Below are 22,016 nucleotides of genomic sequence, written 5' to 3'. Positions count from 1 at the left end.
ATATTAAAGAAAAAAAAAACCCAGGGCACCTAGGTGACTCAGTCAGTTAAGCGTCCAACTCTTGATTTCAGCTCAGGTCATGATCTCATGGTTTGTGGGATCAGGCCCCATGTCAAGGGTCTACACTGACAGTGTGAGGCCTGCTTGGGATTCTCTCCCTCCTTCTTTCTCTGCCCCTTCCCTGCTCACACACATACATACTCTCTCTCTCTCTCAAAAATAAATGAATAAACTTAAAGGAATTAAAAAAAAAAAAAAAACACCAGTATTATTATTATTGTTATTCGGTATTAGCAAATTGAATAATACAACTCACCATACTAATAAATCTAATGAGAAAAAGTACATAATAACCTCCAAAAAGGCCTGAAAAAAACCCTTGACAAAATTCAGTATCCATTCCTAATTTTGGAAAACCATCTCTTGAATAAATAGGAATGAATGAATGCTTCTTAACATGACTTTACCGGTACATATAGAGAAAGTGTGTGCCTAGGAGTACCCACACAAGAGAGCACACCCACAAGAGAGTACGCACACAAGAGAGCGGGTGCCAACATCTTACTAGGTCAAAACTAGAGGCATGCCCACTTAAGGCCAAGAACCAAGCAAGGATGCCCAATATGTTGTCTACTATTTAACACTGTTCTGGAGGCATTCACCAAGAGAAAACAATTAAAAACACAAACAGTGAAAAAGGAGAAATAGAACTCTCTACTAGCTGATCACATGACAGTAAACCTGGAAAATCAAAAGAATCAGTGATAAAAAATAACTCAAGAAAGGGAATTCAGCAAGGCAGCAGGATATAAAACTAACAAACAAAAAAACAATAGCCTTCGTGTACACAACCGATAACCAGTCAGGATATGTAATGGAAGAGAAAACCCCATTTGTAACAGCAAGAGAAAAGAACGCACACTTAACAAGAAATGTTCAAAACTTCCATGAAGAAATCTACAGACTCGCACTCCTGAAAAGGCACACCCTGTGAGACTTCCGCATCCACCATTCGTGGATGAGATATCACAACTTCAGTAGACTGGCAGTTGGTTCTCCCTAAACGAATTTACAAATATAACACAACTGCAATAAAAATTACTCGGAAGCTTCTTTATGGAGCTAGACAAGTTGACACTCAGTTAATACTGAACTGGAACGAGGGAGAAGTAGCCCCACCAGATATGAGAACAAAGTTCCATGATTAAAATTGTGGTTGTAAGCACTCAGAGGCAGACAGACCAGGGAAATGTAACAGAAAATACAAAAACAGACCCAACCTATATACGGAAACCTAGTAATATATAATAATGGTGGCATCTCAAATGACTTGGGCGAAGATGGGCTTCATCAATGTTGGGGCAAGTGAACACCCATGTGGAAGATAAAATGAGACCCATTCATAATATCACACACCAGAATAAACTCCAAGTGCAGCAGAAATCAAAATGTAAAAGCTGAAAGATACCTAACTTCTTAAGGAAATCATTGGTGAAGCCTTCTGTAACATGGGTGCAGGGAAAGGTTTTCAGACCTTGACTTAAAATCCATACCCGAAAATTACATGTGAATCTTTGCCCAGGGGTCAGCATCCTTAACCCCCATGGTAAGGGTCAACTGTACTTCCTCCGTGTTTAGTTTGCTGTTTTGTTCCTAACTCTGTGAGATGGATGTACAGATCACTGAATGTTTTTGTCTTCTTTCCTAACATGTATTTATGGCTATAAACTTTCCTCTAAGTATAACTTTAGCTGCATCCCACAGATTTCGATATGAAGTATTTTTATATTAATTCTGATCAAAATATTTTGTCAATATTTAAAATTCTCATTGCAACTAAAGATCTTCCATAATTTGTGGGTATTTAGAAATGATTTTACTTTTTGCTATTGATTTTAGTTTAACGCAGAGAATACTGTACTGTTTGACCTCAATCCTCTGAAATATCCCATAAGCTGACAGCTTATCCACATGAACTGGTAAATAATGTGTATTCTGCAGTTGTTAGGGGCAATGTCTAGACATGCAAGGCAAGTTTATTGTTCAAATATTGTGTTGTTCAAATCTTCTATATCCTTACGGAATTCTGTTCACTACAATACCAGGGTAGTACAAAAAACAACTCCCTCTACGATTGTGAACGTATCCATTTCATCTCCCTATTTCTTTTATAATCACTGAAATTATTTTCAGATGATCTAGACACTCTATTAAAGAAAATAAAAAGATGAATAACCTTCACTACACCAATAAAAATGGCAGCAATTTTTTCCGCTAATTATTATCCAAAATGGGATAATACCACCTCTCTCAAAAATCAAAACCATCGTTATAGACATCCTCCAAAGTTTCATTGGGTCAGATCCAGTAACTGCAGACAGCAGATCAATTTGTTCAACTACTTAGAGGTATATTTTGCAACCTCATGCTGCTGGGCTCATGGGAAAGGTTATCAACGCTCTACAATACATTCTGCAGATAAATTATGGAGACTCTTCCACAATTTTTCCAGACCAAAATTACCTTGGTCCTGCTCTCTCTGGCAAAGATCATCTGTGCCCCTTCAGCACCCACTGCACCGTATCCCATCGGGGCCCGATGCAATCTTAGAATCACTCTCCTGCAGTGCTCCAGAGAACAATCGTTAGGATCTGAAACCCACCGCCACCTCTGCTCGATGGCAGAATCTCTGACGATCTGTTCGCGTGGTTCTTCCAAAACTCTCAGACCTCAGGTATGCAACGGGCACCCATTCCGATCAGTCTTCATTAGCGTCCTCCCATTTTCTCAGGCGGGTGTCGTCTCCCACTCTGGATCAAGCACCCCTCCTGCCCAATCCCATGGCACCTTACACTTTCCCACCTACAGCTATACACCACAGCGATCTTTTCACTTGTTTTTCTCAGCGGTTACACCATCAGCCCCTGGAGAAAAGGGCCATCTGATTCATCCTGATACCCTCAGCATCTAGCAATGCCTAGCAGGTGCACACACTGTCTTTCTACCTTGTCCCCTACAATCTATCCTCTACACGACACTGCTGGTGACCCTTTTAAAATCTAAGCCACATGGTATCGTGTCCCTGCTCAAAAACTTGCAATGGCTTTCCATTTGACTCAGAATAAAATCCAAAGTGCCACCACAGTCTACCAGACCCTACGTGATCTGGTCCTTTATTACCTCTGTAACTGCACACGCACACACACATGCGCACACACACACGCGCACATACACACGCGCACACACACGCACACACACGCACACACACACCCCACTTACTCATACTACCCTCCTACCACCTCAAGGGTCTTTGCACCTGCCGTTCCTCCTCCCATAAGGCTCTTGGCCAAAATATCTGCCGGACTGGCGCACTTGACCTTCATCACGCCTCTGTCAACTGTCACCCCAGAGACACCTTCCCTGACCACTTCCTTGACCACACTATCAAGAATGGCAGTCCCCGATACACTGTCCCCTTGCTATATATATAGCCATTATCACATGTATTTATGCTGCTTATTTATTATCTTTCCCCCCCACTCGAACGGCATCTCTCTGAGAAAGGGCACTTATTACCCTCTAGAAGAGGGGTCGGGATTTTTTGCTCTAAAGAATCAGATAGTAAATATTTTGTATTCTGCAGGTTAGACAGTTCCTGTCACAACTACTCACCTCTGCCTTATAGCACAAAAGCAGCCACAGACAGTATGTAAACGAATGGACAAGCCTCTACTCCAATAAAATTTTCTTTACAAAATCAGGCAAAAGTCCAGATTGGGCCCGAAGGCTACTGTTTACCAAGCCCTGTTCTGGAACAAGCTTGGCATGCAGTACATTGACTTTGAATTAATCAATCATTTCTCCATTTTTGGTCTCTAAAAAGTCTACCTCTAATTGACAACATAAAATACCAGCACTCCAACCTAATCAGGAAAGAGAACTTCAAACCAGCTTCTATACACCTTTTACCAAAAAATCCATTTGAGGCTCATTATATTCCTGAAGGGCTGTTTTGACAGAGATGCAGTGCATTCACTGTTGCCACCAGAAAGCACATGAACCATGTGAGTTTAACCCTCTGCAGAAACGTTGTTATTAAGGTGTGTTTTCCCTTCATCTAAAAAACAGAATATAATCAGCCTCAGAAAAACCACGTCCTATGGGCTGCACACCCCTCACTGCGGCTCTCAGTGTAACCAATATGAACCCCAAGTGAGGGTGTGGGGAACGTATTAAGGAAAGGAAACTGGTATGTTTTCTACAGATGGTGAAAGCTGCAGCGTAGAGCTGACGATGTTTCCCCCTTTCACCACCAGGATGCTCGGCCAAGTTCCCAGTCTACAGACTGGTTAGTTATGTCACCAATATCTACGTCCTCTCTTCTCGGGGATTCAGAGTCAGCCTACGGGATTCAGAGTCAGCCGACGTTTTCAGCCTTCGGCACATTAAATGAGGCCGCGTCGGAGTTCAGCCAGGGGGATGAGAAGTGATGTGTGCTGGCCCATAAAACCTCCACGGGACTTGGCTCTCTCCCTGCCCACCAGCTGAACCGAGCAGGAGGAAGTTCCTACTTCCTAATGGAGGCTGAGTCACAGGTGGAAAAAGCTGGCCTACCAGAAGGGCCCCGTGGAAGACGACCCCATGAGGAACACAAACACTAAGCAACAGATGCTTTTGGGGCTGAGTCACTGACGCCTTGCACGAGTAAAATTCTAGCCCTCCACAACTAAAACACCCACCTGGGAGGCTGGGCCCTTGTTCAAAGAATAGGTTTCATTGTTTTCATTCATGATCTTCACATGGTTTTGATTCTCGTTATTTATATTCAGCTTCATCACTATGAGTATTTCCTAGAAGCTAATTTAAATCTTTACGTAATGGGGGACGAGGGACAAGCCTCCACTGTTTGCATTCAATAAAATCATAAGCATCTCAAACAACAAAATCTGAATATATTTGGATAAAACATAAACACTGCAACAAAACCCTATTTGTAACATTCACTTGTACACAGTTGGTCTAAGTCCAGAACCAGAGGGCATGCTGGGTGAATACTAAAATGCAGGGCAATATGTTTTATCTCAAATGTAATTTGACAATCATCAGAAACCAAATAGCCTAAGAAATGAAACCACCCGTTTCTAAACTCCTGTCTAGCAACAATAACTATAAATGTAGCTTAAAACGAAAATTGTTCTAGACCCTGTAGTACCTAACGCCTCTCTAATTCTATCAAATGATATCATGAGGTTTTGTTGTTACTACGTTTTTTTTGTTTTGTTTTTTTTTTTTGGACAGGTAGTATGGAATATGCTGGACATGTCGGAAATGGAAGAAGTTTTTAATTAATCTATGCAATACAACGGGCAAACTCAGGTATGAACTTCATTATCACTGATAGGCCTTGCAATCCTCCAATTTTACGATGCTAGCTTTCAAAAAGAAGTAACATTTTAATAATCTTCCTCCCTGGGCTATCTCAAAGGACAATCCACATTTTAGTAAAGCCTTTGGAAACAATGTTGTTTGCAGTGTGTAATTAAAATCTGAAGACAGGTGATTGGGGAATTAAGGGGTCTCTGTGCATTTCTGTTTTTAAATCAAAAACCAGATAATTAACTCTAAAAGATGTACACAAACAGGAGATAAGTACTATGGAAAACCGAGAACCAAGTTATGTTTCAAACTCTATAGGTTTGGTTATAAACAAAATGTGTTTTTCTGTTTCTATTGAAAATGGGCATGTAACCTATATTGGAAAACTACAATCTTCCCGCCAAAATTAAAATCTTACTTTTCAAGAGATGGAAGGCAAGTCAGTTCCTCTTCCTTGTAAGCTGTGAACAGCCTCTCTCAGAATGATACAAACACAAACATAAGCTGCTCCCTCACTTTCTTGCCACTCTTCTGGTTAATGTCATCCCTCTACTGGACTAGATACTTCACTCCCTGAGTGTCTAGACAGTGTTCCTTCCATGCACCACAGGGGGCAGTTTAAATCCATGAACCTCTCGGTAAGTGTTCATTCTAAACTGCACAGAATATGGCCCCGAAAAGAGTTACAAAGTCAAATTCAGAGGGGAACTGTGCCTAGGTAATAACTCTAACACAGGACTACATGACAAAACAAGGGGGGGAAGTGTCATGCACGTGTTTTGGGGGGCTTAAAACAAAAGTGCAACATGAGTAGAGCAAAATGACTCAGTCTGGACCCTTAAAATTAGAAAGCAGTGATAGTGTTCTGCTTTTCCTATGGTCCTCAATCAAAACCCATGACACGTTCAGTCAATGAAAACGTATTTGTTGAGTATCTGCTATGTGCAAGGAAGACACCATTTCTTCCATTTAGCTGATAAAATATGGCCACATGGGCTCTTAGTTCGGTCAATCACATCCATACTTTTATATGCAACACAATTTCACTGAGCTGCTCGTGTGCACAACATGGGTAACAGCACTCCGCGAGAGGAACCACAGCAGCAGGGTAATAACATCTTCAGGATGCACTGCAGCACAGCTTTAAAAATCCAAGATGCGGGCGCCTGGGTGGCTCAGCCGGTTAGGTGTCCACTCCGGCTCAGGTCACAATCTCACAGTCTGTGAGTTCGGGCCCCGCATCGGGCTCTGTGCTGACAGCTCGGAGCCTGGAGCCTGCTTTGCATTCTGTGTCTCCTTCTCGCTCTGCCCCTCCCCTGCTCACGCTCTGTCTCTCTGTCACTCAAAAATTAGTAGACATTACAAAAAAAAATTTAAAAGTCCAAGATGGCTTTCAGTCACTAGTAAAAGGAAGTATTCAAGGACCAAAGATCACAAAGGCTTTGGGCAAATGGCCAGCTGGAGCCAGGAGGCACTGGGTGTTACCACTGGCCAGTAAGGTAATGACCTAAACAACAGTCTGTGAGTGGCCACAGTGTTTAAGAGGTTACTTAACAAAGCTGGAGCACATCTACTAAGAGCCGGCTGTGGATGAGGCACCGTGCCGTCTGGTGCCTGCCCACAAGGAGCTTACAGTTAGTTTGCAAGACAATTTACCTCTGTTTTCCCTCTCCAGGTATTGAGGACTGGTGCTTTGTCCGATTAATGCTGTTATCACCAATAACCAGGACGGTCCACAGTAGGCATTCAATCATGTGAAAAGAACCATAAAGCAAAAACTAAAGAGAAATGTTAATAAAACACTGAAAAAGTTCAAAAATACACAATGCAGCAGAAGACATCTTTAGATCAATACAAGACCACTGCTCCCAGAGGTCGGAGGGCCCCCTAAGAACAGGCCCAAGGGAAAATTCCATCCCGGATGCTGAGCCCAGAGCTGAGGCTCAGAAGCTCCTACTAGACCTGAAAGAGGAGAAATCACCCTGGGATATTCAGGATGTTTAAACCTACCCACCCACCCACCCCCCCCCCCCACCAAAAAAAAAAAAAAAAAAAAAAAAAACAGAGCATCAACAGGAGAAAAGAGAAGAGGCACAGATCCAGGGAAGAAGAACCAGAACACAGTGGCTCCAAAGATTAAGGCCGAAATCTGAGTATGGAAAAATTATCCTAATCTAGGGACATCTGCTAAGACAGGAGGATAGGCTCTTACACAAAACAAACAAAACTGACCTTGAGGTAAGCAGCACAGCACTGACAGCAGAAAGCGTCCACTCAAAGCAAAACAGGACAGCACTGTCGCGGACCATACGACCTTCACGGGACGCCAGGACCTAGAAAAAGGCACGGCCATGCCCAGAGCACCCCATCCTGAGAAGGCTCAACCAGTCCTAAGAAAAGCATGTCTTAAATGGAAGAGAAAAAAAGGCGTTCTTAAAAAAAAAAAAAAGTTAATAAAAGAAAATAGAGTCAATGTTTAAAAAAAAAACACCAAAAAGCAACTCCCCTTGAACCAGACGTGCCTCCCTAGCGAATACCCTTCTCTCCTCTCCATAACCAAGGTTTAGAAGCACCGCGTAACCCGACCAGCCTCCCCACCCGAGTACAATCCTTGGTCCGTGGCAGTAAGGCTCCCCTGGGACTCCTCCTGTGAAACCAGTAATGACGTCCCAGAGCGGAAGCCAATGGACATTCTGTACCCACTGTCTGTCTGGATCTCTTGCTAGCTAGCACCCTCTCCCCTTGGTTCCTCAACATGCTCAAATCCTTGCACTAAAAAAAAAAAAAAAAAAAAAAAAAAAAGTCCCTCCTTTCCCTGGCCTCCTGGAGCCACCCTTCACCACCACCACGCCCAAGAGCTGTCCCCACACACTGTCCCCACATACTTCCTGGCTCCCGCTGTTATACGCTCTCACGATCTGGCCATCCCACTCCTGTCCCCATTACCGTGTCACCGCTGCCACCTCCTATATCACTAATGACTTCCTGGCTCTCAGCACCCCTCTTTGCTGACGTTCTTTTGGACCACGGCTTCCGGACGCCATTCGTGCCCCCCTGCCCCCACAACTGTCCTTCTCGGTCTCACAGTGAGAGCCTACCCTCTCCTGCGTATCTTTTGAACACAGGAGCTCCCCAGGTCACATCCGACACACTCCTTTTTTCTGTACGTGCTTCTTGAATAACTCCATCCACTCCAACAGCCTCCGTTCACAAATACGGGCCAAGGCAGAGGTTCTGGAACTTTCTCTGTTCACGGCACCCTTAGCGTCTCGGGCCAAAAGAAACGCCTGACTGCTGCATTGTTGGACAAGTTCAAATAACTTAAGCATTCATGCCCTAACAACTTATTACCTATTTTTAAAAAGCACATTTCAATTGAGGAAAAAAAAAATCAGCATTTTCATGTCTGAATAAACCACCAGTATTTACTTACGGTACGCGTGCACCTGTTGGGCACCTCACAATTTCTCAAACCCTGGAGCTGGACTGGATATCACCTCGTGCACGTCCTACTACACACTGAATCTCACAGGGAACCCAACCACTGAACGCCCAGCCTTACAAACGTTATCAACGAAAAGAGAGTAATGCAACTGATGGTGGAAACTGTAGATTCCTCTGAGCGAGTATTCCCCACAGGGCAGGACAGATGTTATGGACTGCTGAGTTTCCTTCCACAGTTCAATATCCCGCAGTCTCCCTGTGAGTTCACTGCATCACATCAGCACACAGTCTGGGAACTGTGGTCTAAGGACTCTCAGATGTCTGTCTCAAGTCCAGACATCCCCCAACGCAGTCGACTAACCACCGTGTCTCGCGGCCACCTGAAACTTAACAAAGGCAAGTGCACCGGGCATCGTTTCTTCCAAATGGCCGCTGCTCCGTTGAGAAAGGCACCATCATCCACCCGGCTGGCCACCCAGGACTCAGCACTGCCCAGAACTCCTGCCTCTCCTAACTCCCCCACATGTACCCCCACCAACCGACAACCAAGCCCCAGTAATTCTACCTCCTCGACCTTCCCTCCTTCCACCCTTGCTCCCTTCCATCCACTCTGCAAAGGGCAAACCTGATCATGCCCTTCTGCTTCAGAATTCCGCAACCGTTTCCTTTCGTCCACAGAAGAGTCCAAAGCCCTCACGACAGGAATCGCAAGGCCCTATGCCGCACGGCCCCGGGTCGCTTCTCCTGCCCCATTTCTTGCCGCTTCCCTGAGCCCATCCACACCTTGTCACACCACCAGACTAAATTTTTTCAGGTGCTCCAATATACCGTGTCCCTGACAGCCTTTACCAAGCCTCTCCTTGACCCAGACTCTGACCAATTCCTTCCCTTGTATTTCTCCCAGAGGCTTTTCTCGTCTCTCTGAATAGTCCCTAAGCTTCGGTTTCCAGTCACCCTCTAAGCTCCAGTAGCTGAGCCCTTTCAGAGCGCTTACCATATACCACACTGGTTAACTAAATGTGTGCCCCATCGGTTAAAACTGTCCGATGGGGCACCTGGATGGCTCAGTCGGTTAAGCAACTGACTTCGGCTCAGGTCATGATCTCACAGCTCATGGGTTCGAGCCCTGCATCGGGCTCTGTGCCGACGGCTCAGAGCCTGGAGCCTGCTTCGGCTTCTGTGTCTCCCACTCTCTCTCTCTCTCGGCCCCTGCTCATGTTCTGTCTCTCTCGCTCTCAAAAATAAACAAACATTAAAAAAAATGTTTTCTGTAAAACTGTCCGAGAACCCGATGACCAGATGCTAAAAGAGGCATCTACCTTGTTTGCCTTTGTATCCCCAGCACATAGAATAAGCTCTGAAGTCCAGCGAATGAATAAAGCAAGCAAACGAATGGACTAGGCCACTCATGTGATGCTCCGCACCCCTCTCTGCTTACTAACTCCCATCACGGCACTGATCACACTGCACTGAAATCGTTGGTCTCGGCACACTAACAACATCTTGAGAGCTTTTCTCTCTTATTTCTGCGCTCCCGGAATGAAAATAGCGCTAGGCGCTTAGCGGGCATCCACTCACTGGCTTCTGAAGAAAAAAAAAAGTTATCGAAAAAGTTCTGGAAGGCCACACTCCATAGGATCAGGTTTGGTTACCTCTGGAGAAAGACACAGGACAAGGGCACCCAAGAAGAAGAGGAAGAGGGGACTGAGACTTGTTACTCCATGGATCTCCGTAGTGATACTCAATTTATTTTATATTAACGCCTTATTTACGTATGAATGGCATACACTATTCCTGTATTACCCGCGTAAAAGCCACCATGGGTGAAGACCCAGCCCTGAGCACCCATGGACTGCAAGTAGCATTGGGCTCCAAATGCCCCAGGGCAGGCCCCAAGAAAACCTGACCTTGCAGAGGAAAGCAGGCTTCTGAGCAAAAAGGACTGAGGTGAGCATCAACAGTCTGTACGACCATGTGGGGGGCAGGCCCAAGAAGATATAAGGAATGATAACAGCGTAGAAGCGGGAAATATACTCGACGATTATTTCTTAAAGAAAAGTTCTGGGAACTCTAAATGAAACCACTAGTACTGGCCTCCCAGGACAGATAATTCTTTCTTTTTTTTTTTTTTTTTTTAATGTTTTTAACGTTGATTTATTATTGAGAGACAGAGAGACACAGAGCATGAGCAGGGGAGGGGGAGAGAGAGGAAGAGACACAGAATCCGAAGCGGGCTCCAGGCTCTGAGCCGTCAGGACAGAGCCCGACGTGGGGCTCGAGCCCACGAACCGTGAGATCATGGCCTGAGCCGAAGTCGGTTGCCCAACCGACTGAGCCACCCAGGCGCCCTGACAGGTAATTCTTTTAATACTTATAAACAGACAACTGTTTTAATGGAACCATTCCAATAACCAAGAAGTGACTTACCACACGGTTACTCTGGGAAGGGTAAAGTAGGTGTACAAAGACACGCTGAGAACACACAGGGGGCTACGATGCCGACACCACCACTTAGTAAAGTGCAGTTTCGCCTTTTTTTTTTTTTTTCCAGAATTTTTTAAAAACAGAGTAGTACACCATTGGCTATTCGGTCGTAAGTTTCAAGGAAACAGATAAAACGCTGCTATAGAGCAACTTCATGTGAGCAACTGGAAACGCAAGAACAATTTTTATGTAGACAGTTTCAGAACAAGCTTCTTTTCGCGGTTTTAAGACAGCAGTGAATACAGGTCAAACTGCAAATGTATGATGAAGTCAAGCAAACTTCCCAACCTAGTGAGTTTTAAACATCCGAAAGGGCACAACTTTTGTGAATATGAATTAAGATCTTCAAAAATGAAGAAAACTGAGCGCTATGTGGAGGCGGTTAGAAAGGAGACCAGATACACAATAAGAACTGCCTATGGGAAAGGTCAAACCCAGCTTTCCTTTGTTTAACCTCTCTAGTAGGTAAAAGAAATAGCTTTAGAGAATCACTGCATTGTTTCACTGCTAGAAAAGGAAAGTTGAGTAAAGCATACACAGAAAAGAAGCGACCAAGGTTCAACAGAATTTGCCCTAGAGGCGACAGAAAAATAAGTCCATTATAACACTTTGAACTTAGTTTTGATAGAGACGCAGGCTTTTTAAGTTTCAGACAAACCGATTTTTTTAAATGAGGCTAGCCCCTCCCCTCAAGAAAAACCAAAAATGTGGATTCTGAATCTTAAAATTTCGTGCCCCGGTATGCATTTGATTTGGAGAAGCAAGCACAAAGCAAAAACTGACCTCTGAATGTTCGGTCTTTTAAAACCTGAGAAATTACTGCTGGTAGTTAAGTACGATTTCAACTGACCCCCAAATGAGAAAGAATTCCTAATACGCCCGACGGCGGCTGAGAAAAATGAGATGTTCCCATTCATCCCTAAGCCCATCGCTTAGCTCCTTAATAATTAAGAACTCTGCTCTCCGCCACGGAACTATCCCTTGCAGGGAGGCTGAAGCAAGAAGAAATCGCCATTGCCCGTAAGTACCACGGACGGAGAGGGGAAGGTTTTCCACGCGCTGGAGCTCCGGCGCGGAGGACGGCGAGAGCCAGGCGCCGCGGCCCCCGCCCGCCGCGCAGGCAAAGTCTCCCGGGGACGATCCATGCCCGCGAAGCGGCTCCCGGGCGCTCAGCCCTCTCCCCTTGCCCTGCAGCGCGCCCCCTCGCCGGCTGCCCGACCCCCCTGCCCTGCGCTCGGGGAGCCGAGCCTGGCTGCGGAGGCCGGGAGCCCCGCGGGCCTGCAGACCCGGGGGAGGGGGCACCCGGCGCAGAGGCGCGGGGAGGGCGAAGCCGGGGGTGGAGGGCCCGACCCGGGGCGGCAGGCACGCGGGGACTGGGCCACATGCCGGCAGGGCGCGCAGAGCCACGGGATGTGAAGGTCCCGGACGCCGGGCAGCCCCGAGCATCGTGCGTGGGGCGCGAGCGGAGGCCCGGGCGCCACCTGCGGCCGGGATGGCGGGCGCCTGCCCCGCAGCCCGGGAAGCGCGCACCGAGCGGGGCCGAGGGCCGAGGGACCGCGCGGGGGAGAGCGGCCGCCGGGCCGCGCCGCGACGGCGGGAAGCCCGGGCCGGCACGGGAGCCGGCGCGGAGGATGCGGCTGGGCTGCAGGGCAAGGCGCGGGGCGGCGCCGCGGCCCGCAGTGGGCCCCGCCGGCCGCCCGAGAGCGCCCGGCGCGATGCAGCAACTTCACTTGGCCACGGGGCTGCGGGGACCCGGCCCGCGCCCGCCCCTCCCCCGGGGCAGCCCCTCGACCCGCAGCCGCGCAGCGAAGGGGCCAGGACCGGGGAGTCCGGCCGGCCGCAGCCCGCACTCACCGGTCCGCGGCTCCGCCGCCCGCGCCGAGGCTGCGCTCCGAGCTCCATGGTCCCGCCGCGCCGCGGCCGCCCGGCGCCCCCGCCCCGCACCACACCGCACGCAGCGGCGCCAGCGACGCCGCCTCCGGCCCGGCCACGGCCGCGGCCACGCCCCCTCTCGGCCGGGGGCCCGGCCGGAGCGAGAGGGGGGCTCAGCGCCGGCTCCACCAACCGGAGGCCTCTCGCCGAGCCGCTTCACCAGGATTGGCGAGCGCCTCAGCCAATGGGGAAATGGAAGGAGCGCGGAGCGTCGGCGCCGAGGGGCGGGGGATTGCGGAGGAGGTGGCTCTCACGATCAGTCCTCCGCCCGCGGCTCCGGATGAGGATTTGGCCGGAGTCGGCCCCGGAGCGGAGAGGTGGGGTTACTTTCGGCTGGGTTTATCATCAGGGGCCCTTCCGTCGCCTCTGCTACCGATGGACCCACTGCAGTCCCTTTGAGTTTCCACCCGTACCCTAACCTTACCCGGGTTTTGAGGGCCCCTGCGAACAAGTCCCATCTACCTGTAGGTAGTCAGACGTCCTACAGGGTTAAGTTCAGGCAACCTTGAGAGGATTATAGCCGTTGTCATCTATTGGTTCCATGCCCTTCTCCAATCCGTTAACATTCTGCCTATCCTCCTATCCTTCTACAGATTCTTCCCTTTTGATTCACCCTATCTCCAGTCGCCCTCCAGCCCAGATGTGAGACAATCCACAGTGCCCATTAAAGATCTGATTGATAACCCTGAAACTAAGCCCCGTGGCAATGAAGCACGGCCAGGCGTAAACTTGATGACTTGACTTGATGACTCAGGCGTAAACTCAAGAATGGAAGAGGAGAGGAAGAGAAGGAAAAAGAAAAGCCAAGTATGTCCTCGTGCCCCCAAGTCCTGAAGAAAAGGGGTTTAAAAACTTTAGATAGAGATGTCATCTGTATTTTAGTTGCAAGCCTTTATTCTTCTATCACGGAAATTGAAAAACTTGAGAAAAAAAATTTCAAATCCCAGGAAAGAGGCCCAAGAAAAACTAATTCAGATTGCCTTGCTCTTGTCTGTACAGACGTGTGATAACTACCCACCTTTGTTCCAGCTAGTAACGGCAACCGCAAGCTAGGAAAAATGAATAGCAGTTGCTGACAGTATTAGCAAAATTTGCACCACCAGAAATGCGTAAGAAAAAGCATGGGCCCCTCTTCGGGTGAAATCCATTAACCTACCAAAGGAAGGGTTGGGAAAGCTCTATTTTGAGATAACATACACTCAGTTTCCATTTCTGTCAACATGAAATATACTGGCAATTAATAAGGTAAATAGATTTTTAGTGAATTATTTACAGTCCTCTGTATTTGAAATATTGGTACTAGTGTGATAAATTTCCTCTGAATTCAAAGCTGAATTGGTATACAAATTAAAATGACTTTTCTTCATTTTGTCTTCACTTACCCAGGCACTAGCTTTCCTGTCCATATTCAGGTCATTGATTTAATACTCAAAAATGTGAAGCTATAGGATACCCAAAGTGTGTTTTCAGAGTTGACAATCACATTCCCCTTTCCTCTCTTCTTCAGTGACCTCACCTTATGGGAGCTGCTGCTATACCTTGTTTATACCCACTATGAGCCCTTCATCTGACTGTCCTGGGGCGCCTGGGTGGCGCAGTCGGTTAAGCGTCCGACTTCAGCCAGGTCACGATCTCGCGGTCCGGGAGTTCGAGCCCCGCGTCGGGCTCTGGGCTGATGGCTCAGAGCCTGGAGCCTGTTTCTGATTCTGTGTCTCCCTCTCTCTCTGCCCCTCCCCTGTTCATGCTCTGTCTCTCTCTGTCCCAAAATAAATAAACGTTGACTGTCCTGATGCGCTCAGGATTATTTCACGTAGGTCGCTCTTATCTCTAATCAGATGGTAAGTTCCATGAGGGTAACCTCATTATTTCATTCTCTCGTTTCCTCTCCCCGTGATGCCCAGCACAGTGCTGAACATGTCGTAAATATAATCGTGCCCATAACATACAGAAATTTTTTCAAATGTAGTACTTCTGCGAACCAGGCCTTTAAATAAACATTGCTTCGAATAGTCTTGTCAGGGAGACAGCGTGTCACCCTGATCGGTGCTTGAAAAATGTCGCCATATTGGGGAATGCATTGGTTGCCTGTAACAGAAACTTGACTAAAATGCTTACCAAATGGGGGTGCTTCTCATCACAAACCAGGATGTCTAGGGACGGTCCTGGCTTCTGCAACACCTCCACGGTGTCATTATACCTCAGATTCCGTCTATCCATTGGCTCTACTCGTCAAGTGACTTTGTCTTCCTCCTCACAAGATGATCTCTCCCTTTCTGGGCACTGTATCACGTTCTGGGAAATGGTAGGGGTACAGGTAAGGACCAAAGATCAAAGTCGTGCATGCCAACTGAGTCTTCCTTTCTAACAGTCCTTCTGGGAAGCCCCAACCAGCACTCTCTGTTTGTTTTTGTTTCTTGTGGGCCAGACCTGTGTCACACTGACCACCTCTCAAAGGAGTCTGAAAGACTAAATATTTCAGGCCAGGGACCTTGTCTGCCACGATGTCAGGATTCTGTTAGTAAAGGAGAAGGGAAAGCAGTTTCTGGCATGGTTGTGGAATAAGTGAACACATGATTGGACCCACCCCCTATCCATGAGATGACCCACTTTAAAAAAAAAAAAAAAAAGGTCATTCAGATCTCAAGAAAACAAACAACCCAGTTTAAAAATGAGCAAGGGTGAGCACAGGGTGTTGTATGGAAGCCAATTTGACAATAAGTTATATTATAAATAAACAAACAAACAAATAAATAAATAAATAGAAATGAGCAATGGGCACCTGGGTGGCTCATTCAGTTAAGCGTCTCACTCCTGATTCCGGCTCGGGTCACGATCTCATAGTTCGTGAGTTCGAGCCCCGCATCGGTCTTCATCATCACCAAACACTGGAAGCAACCAAGTCCTTCAGTAGGTGAGTGGATGAACAAACCGGTCATCCAGACAGGAGGATGTGATTCGGTGATAAAAAGAATGAGTAATCGGGCCATGAAAAGACATGGGGAACCTTACATGTATATTACTAAGCGAAAGAAGCGTATCTAAAAAGGCTACGTTCTGTACGATTCCAACGAGGAGATTCTGGAAAAGGCAAAACTATGAAAACTAAAAAGATCAGTGGTTGCCAGGGGCTGGGGGCGGGAGGGGTGAGTCGGCAGAGCACAGAGCATTTTTAGGGCAAGGAAACTATTCTGTACGGTACGTAACGGTACGTACCTGTCATTATGTATTTGTCAAAATCCACAGAATGCAAAACCCAGAAGTGAAACTTAAGGTGAACTATGGACTTTAGTTAATAAAAAATGTGTTAATATTAGTCCATTAATTATAATTGCACAAGATGTTAATAACAGGAGAAACTGTGTGAGGTGTTCATAATAGGACAAACTGTGTGAGGGGTGGAGGGGTGGGGTGGGGTGAGTATATACTATGTACTATCTCCTCAGCTATGCTGTAAATCGAAAACTATACTAAAAAATAAAGTCTGTTAATCACTAAAACAAGGGAACCATAGTTAACGGTCAAGGATGCTGTTATAACGCTGGTCCGTAATGAGGTGAACATAATAAAGAGGAAATAAAAATGTTTGGAGAGGCCACCTTTGTTTTATTTATGGGCCTTCAATGCATTCACAGACAAATGCTATCGCCCTTCAACTATTGCTAAATCTTAAAAAGTTTATCGCATATGCTTTTTTTTGTTGATGTGGGGGGTGCCCCAATTTTTATAGTGAACATTTTTCAAATGTAAAGAAAAACGGGAAAAATGGCACAATGAACCTTTTACCCAGATTCACCAAATGTCTACACAGCACCATATTTGCTTCTTCATTCTTCATCAGTCTCTCTCTCTCTTGCACATGGCTTTTTTTTTTCAGTCAACCCTTGGAGGCAATTCGCAGACACTAAGACACTTTAAATACCTCCGCATGTACCTCCAAGAGCAAAAATGTCTGGCTTGTTCTAGCACATAAGAAGAGACAAGCAGAGCCTTTAAAATGGGCTCGTGGAGACAAGGTATGTCTGACTACTCAAGCTGCATCACTTCCCTTTTGTTTTCTGTAAATACCTGGCCAGTCTGACATAGAACGTCCTTATCCCCATGAACTGGGATCATGCTGAGCAGGTAAAATCAAATTTGGGAGCCAGGGAGGTTGGTGGTGTGGCATCCGGCCAAGGAGAATTCCGGTGAGGCAAGGCTAGCGAGCCATCATTCGTGTTTTGTGAAATGACGTTCATCAAATGCGGCCGGTTCTGAGCCCACCAGCCAGCTGAACGCATGCTGTCCAGGGTGATGACAACTGAACAAGATCCCGAGCGTATTCTTAATGAGCTCTTCCAGACGATATTTTTTTAAACCTCTTGAAATGTGTCATCTTTGTTCCTCTTTACTCCTGCCTGGCCAAGCTCTTGGGTAAATGCCCAAAGTTCAAATGTAGTGTTCGCATCATCTTTTACTTTAATCGGACGATTCGGATAGTGATGACACTGTGACTTTTACAAATTAGACGCTTTATAAATTAGATACATGCTCGGTGATTAGCTGAAGTTCTCTCTCACCGTGACTAAGTCTTCGGTGAAAAACACAATTGTCATTCTTTTCACTTAATAACGTGTCCTGCGACATAAAGATTACAAACTGTTTTTGCATTAGGAACGGAGTTCAGTCTCACTTTGGGGAAGCTCCAGAACGAGAGTGGTTACTAATTAAAAGAATATAATGAGACTGTGTAAGAAATCGAATTACAAAGGCATAATAATTGTCATCATTTTTGACATGCCCATTTGTATGTGTTCTCAGAACGAGGTAGAATGATTACAAATCCTCAGTTCTCAGGAATTAATTTAGCTCCGTACATAAATCTTTATAAACACGCTGCGCTTAGCCTAGCTTTCTTTTGGAGGAGAGCATCTATGTTTATCTTGACGCTAGAGTGAAATAAATCCTCGTGTCCACATGCCCACATCTCACAGGAATCAAACCTTCCCCGAAAAAGTGAGGAACTTTATCTTAACTTGAAATGTGAGGCCAGTTATCTCGTGAGAGCAGGGCAGTCTATTGATATTAACCTTATTTTTAAGAGAAGAAAAATACGAGAAGGTGAATATGACATGAATCGTGAATTCACTACTCGCCATACGGCGGCCTTGGTTTAGTTAACGTTCGCGGTGTCTGTTGGATACGTGGTGTGACGCCCACTTTACAGATAAGACACAGAGAGTATGGTTTTATTTTTAATGTTTATTTATTTTTGAGAAAGAGAGAGCGAGAGCAAGTGGGGGGAACAGGGAGAGAGGGGGACAGAGGATCCGAAGCGGGCTCTGTGCTGACAGCAGGGAGCCCGACGCAGGGCTCGAACTCACGAACCGTGAGACCGTGACCTGAGCCGAAGTCGGACGCTCAAGCGACTGAGCCACCCGGCCGCCCCAAGAAAGTATGTTATTTACCAGAGTTACTGACGTGATATTTTCACGGAAAGCTGCCTTTCCAGGGGGCCAGGGCAGCCCTGAAAGTCACTCCGCGAGACAGCGGAACGCTATGTACACGCCCTTCTGACACCACGGCAGGGAATTCTCTCAAGTCTGTCCCCCTACTCTTTCCCCATTGCCACCACTCAACTTGAGGCCACTGCGGTCCCCTTCTGCGCTGGGGTAGTTTTTCTAACACGTTTCCCATGGCTTCATTTCCCTTCGGTCTGTCTTTGCATTATCTCGTGGGTGATTTTTCAAATACAGATCGAATTGTGTCTCTCCTCTGCTCAGAACCCTTCAGAGGCGCCTACCGTCTCCAGGGAAGTCAAATAAAACCCTTACTAATTACCACCTCCAACGAGTTTCCCCAAAGCATCCCTAGCATTCTTCCTGTGTGCCTGGACCTTTTCTGTCTGAAGACCTTTCCTGCCTTTCTTCCCCTGGGAAGCTCGCTTTGCACAACGCAGTTCACACGCCCCCCCCCCCCCCACCTCTCGGGAGCCTTCGTGCAGGTACTCACACCCGCCAAGCACTCCCCTTACACTTCTTCACATGCCTGCCCTACCCTGTCTCACAGTCCCGCACCAGCCAGCGAATTCCGAGAGGGCAGACACTCTCCCTTCCTCTTCTCGAATCCCCAGACCCAAACACATGCAGGCATGCAGCTAATCTTTGTTGAATGGATTTTCATGATATCATAGGAAAAACTAATATGCAAGCAATCCAAATAGCACTAACAGAGAGCTCTGAGAGGCATCAGGCTCAGAAATTTCCCCAGGCTTCTGTCCCCCACGAAGGTCAGGAAGCCGACGACAACAGCGTCAGGAAGAACGAAGGTGAACCCGTGACTGCTGGCCTGGCAAGCGCGAGGGCCTGCACACGCTGCCTGCCTCCACACCGCCCCGGGCCCACGTGACACTTGTCAGCTTCCCCTGACCCTCATCCAACAGACACACAGTCCTGACCTTGCTGGGGGGAGAGGGGAGGAAGCATACCCGGATCTGAAGTGATCCGGCTGTGGAGTGGGTTACAGGAACATAAGCACAGGCCATAAGTAGACGCCATTCATTTGTCTGCTTACCCTGGACCCCAAACTTCAGGGGGCCGGGGACCGGGATGCAAAGGGCATGAGCTCTTGAGTGAAACCACAGAGGGTTTCCACTCCGCATCCACTGTGTACTGAGGAAGGTAACTTAGGGTCTCGGAGAGCCTGTCCATTTCCCTCGTGTAAAATGAACATAAAAAATGGGGTTGTACGATTGCCGGTATTCAGAGAACATTGATTATTCCTCATCTTCAACCCTCTCCCTCTCCAGACTGCACTTGTTGATTGATTAGATCCCCTTCCTCCACTACCTGAAGGAAATCTGTTGGAAGTCGATACTTTACAAACAAGGCGGAAGGGTTACGTGGGAATGACGACACCAAAGCTTACGAAGTGAACTGAAGTTCATGCTGCATATTTACACAAGCGGTAAAGAAGGTATAGGGTGCACCTGTTTCCTGCAATGAGTTTTTTTTTAAAAAAAACAAATCTTGGAGCCTGATGTTGAGGGCAACGACCCTGTGCTGGTCCCACAGAGACCTTCCTCCAGCGTGCTCGCCCCTGTCCGGGACCTCTGCTGCTTTCAAATCCACGGGTACCTTGCCTTCATACTGTTAGAAAAATGGAAGGGCAATTGCTCTGAATTCAGTTATTAAAAATCCAGAGTCTTCATTTTATTGCTTGGGCTACTACTGTTCCTAATTTGCTCCTGAAACAAACGTGCAACACTCTTGCCGTGCATAGTCTGCAAAATTACCTGCTGCAATTGCCCAGGACGCCTTTTATCTCTGTGCTGCAGTAAGGTGGAGTTATATAAGCCCCCCGGGCTTCGACAGGAAGGAAATGACTCCCAGATTGATGCTACCTGAAGAACCTGCCTTCATTCTCAGTCGTTCCTCTTGACCATCGGAGCCTGGGAGTTTTGCTAGTTAGCCATTCCAAACCCATTTATATGTGGGTTATTTATGCAATGGCTTTTCTTATCAAATTTAGAGATCTTAACAGATTTAGGTGTTTTTTTATTTTTTTTAATTTTTTTAATGTTTATTTATTTTTGAGAGAGAGAGAGAGAGCATCCTCCGGCCCTCACTCCCCATATGAGATCATCAGGTTTTCTCAGTCTGCTACGTACACAGGACGAATTGTATTTGGTAAGCGCTTCGAAAAGGGGACACAGCTTGCAAGGTGCTCCAGAGGATGCTAAGCCCAGTACAGTGAAACTTTGGTTTTCCAGGATAATTCATTCCAGAAACATGTTTGTCATCCAAAGCACTTGTCTATCCAAGCAAATGTCCCCGTAAGAAATAATGGAAACTCAGATGATTGGTTCCACAACCCAAAAATATTCTTGTAAAAATGATTACAATACTGGAATATAATACAAAATAATAAGGAAAATACAAAATATAAAGAACAAAGAAATTAACCTGCACTTACCTTTGAAAACCTTCGTGGCTGGTGTGAGGGAGACAAGGGAGGAGGATTATTGTGTAGGACGACTTTGACTATCACTACCGGAATCACTGCTATCTGTTGGCTCACTGGAATCTTTTTCTGCTTGGGGCCGTTGTATATGCTCGCATGGATGTTGACTGTGGTACAGTATTCATGAACTCTTGTCATTCACTGTATATAATGTAACTGGCAATAAGGCAGCAGAGGAAAGGGTCTACATCTGCAGGCAGCCTGACCTAGAGTGAAGCTAAGCATCCCTAAGCTTTCTCTTGTCTGGAAAAGCTAAGGACTGTCCATAGGTGCCTTGAAGGGACAATAAATACACTAGTACCAATTGTGGGCACCTTCCAACATTCTGAAACATCACTGATTTCTGCCAAATCCCTACGCCTGAGACCGAGCCTCCAAGCATGGGAGGCGATCACCCACAGAGAGAGAACCATTGGCTCAGTGGTGATCACATGACCTTCGGCATCTCGTACTACTCATATTGCAAAACGTCACTCCTTTGTCAAGTTAAAATTTATTAGAAATGTTTGCTCGTCTTGCAGAACACTCGCAGAACAAGTTACTCGCAATTCAAGGTTTTACTCTATAATGTTTTTTCCTGCTCTCCGGGAGAATCCCCCCATCCTGGAAAGGGAAACTCAGGCATGGTTTCAAATGAAAAAAAAAAAAAAAAAAAAAAAAAGATGTAAGTCAAGAAAAAAAATGTAGTAGGTTCTGGGAGAGAAGTAAATTATAAGATAAATTCCACCGGAATATCATTGAGAGGGAAAATATATGCATCCAAGTGGAAGCATGGAAGAGGT

General features: G+C 46.5%; 1 protein-coding gene across 6 annotated transcripts in view; it reads right to left on the bottom strand.

Annotated features, from left to right (window-relative positions):
• The window catches only part of WASF3 (WASP family member 3), a 133,702-nt gene extending 120,481 nt beyond the window's left edge, over positions 1 to 13,221 (bottom strand). For 3 of the 6 annotated variants that reach the window (XM_047861529.1, XM_047861555.1, XM_047861559.1), the window contains exon 1: positions 13,159 to 13,221. The gene's annotated coding sequence lies outside the window, so the exon portion shown is untranslated. Of the gene's footprint in view, positions 1 to 7,032; positions 7,090 to 13,158 lie in introns of those variants that run through there. The other 3 variants (XM_047861553.1, XM_047861539.1, XM_047861547.1) reach the window with 3 other exon arrangements.
• Positions 13,222 to 22,016: the final 8,795 nt, after the last annotated feature.

The sequence above is a fragment of the Prionailurus viverrinus genome, chromosome A1 (genome assembly GCF_022837055.1).
Source record: "Prionailurus viverrinus isolate Anna chromosome A1, UM_Priviv_1.0, whole genome shotgun sequence".
Lineage (NCBI taxonomy): Eukaryota > Metazoa > Chordata > Mammalia > Carnivora > Felidae > Prionailurus > Prionailurus viverrinus.
Note: the sequence above shows the minus strand (reverse complement) of the source record. Positions and strands in the feature narration are given on the sequence as shown.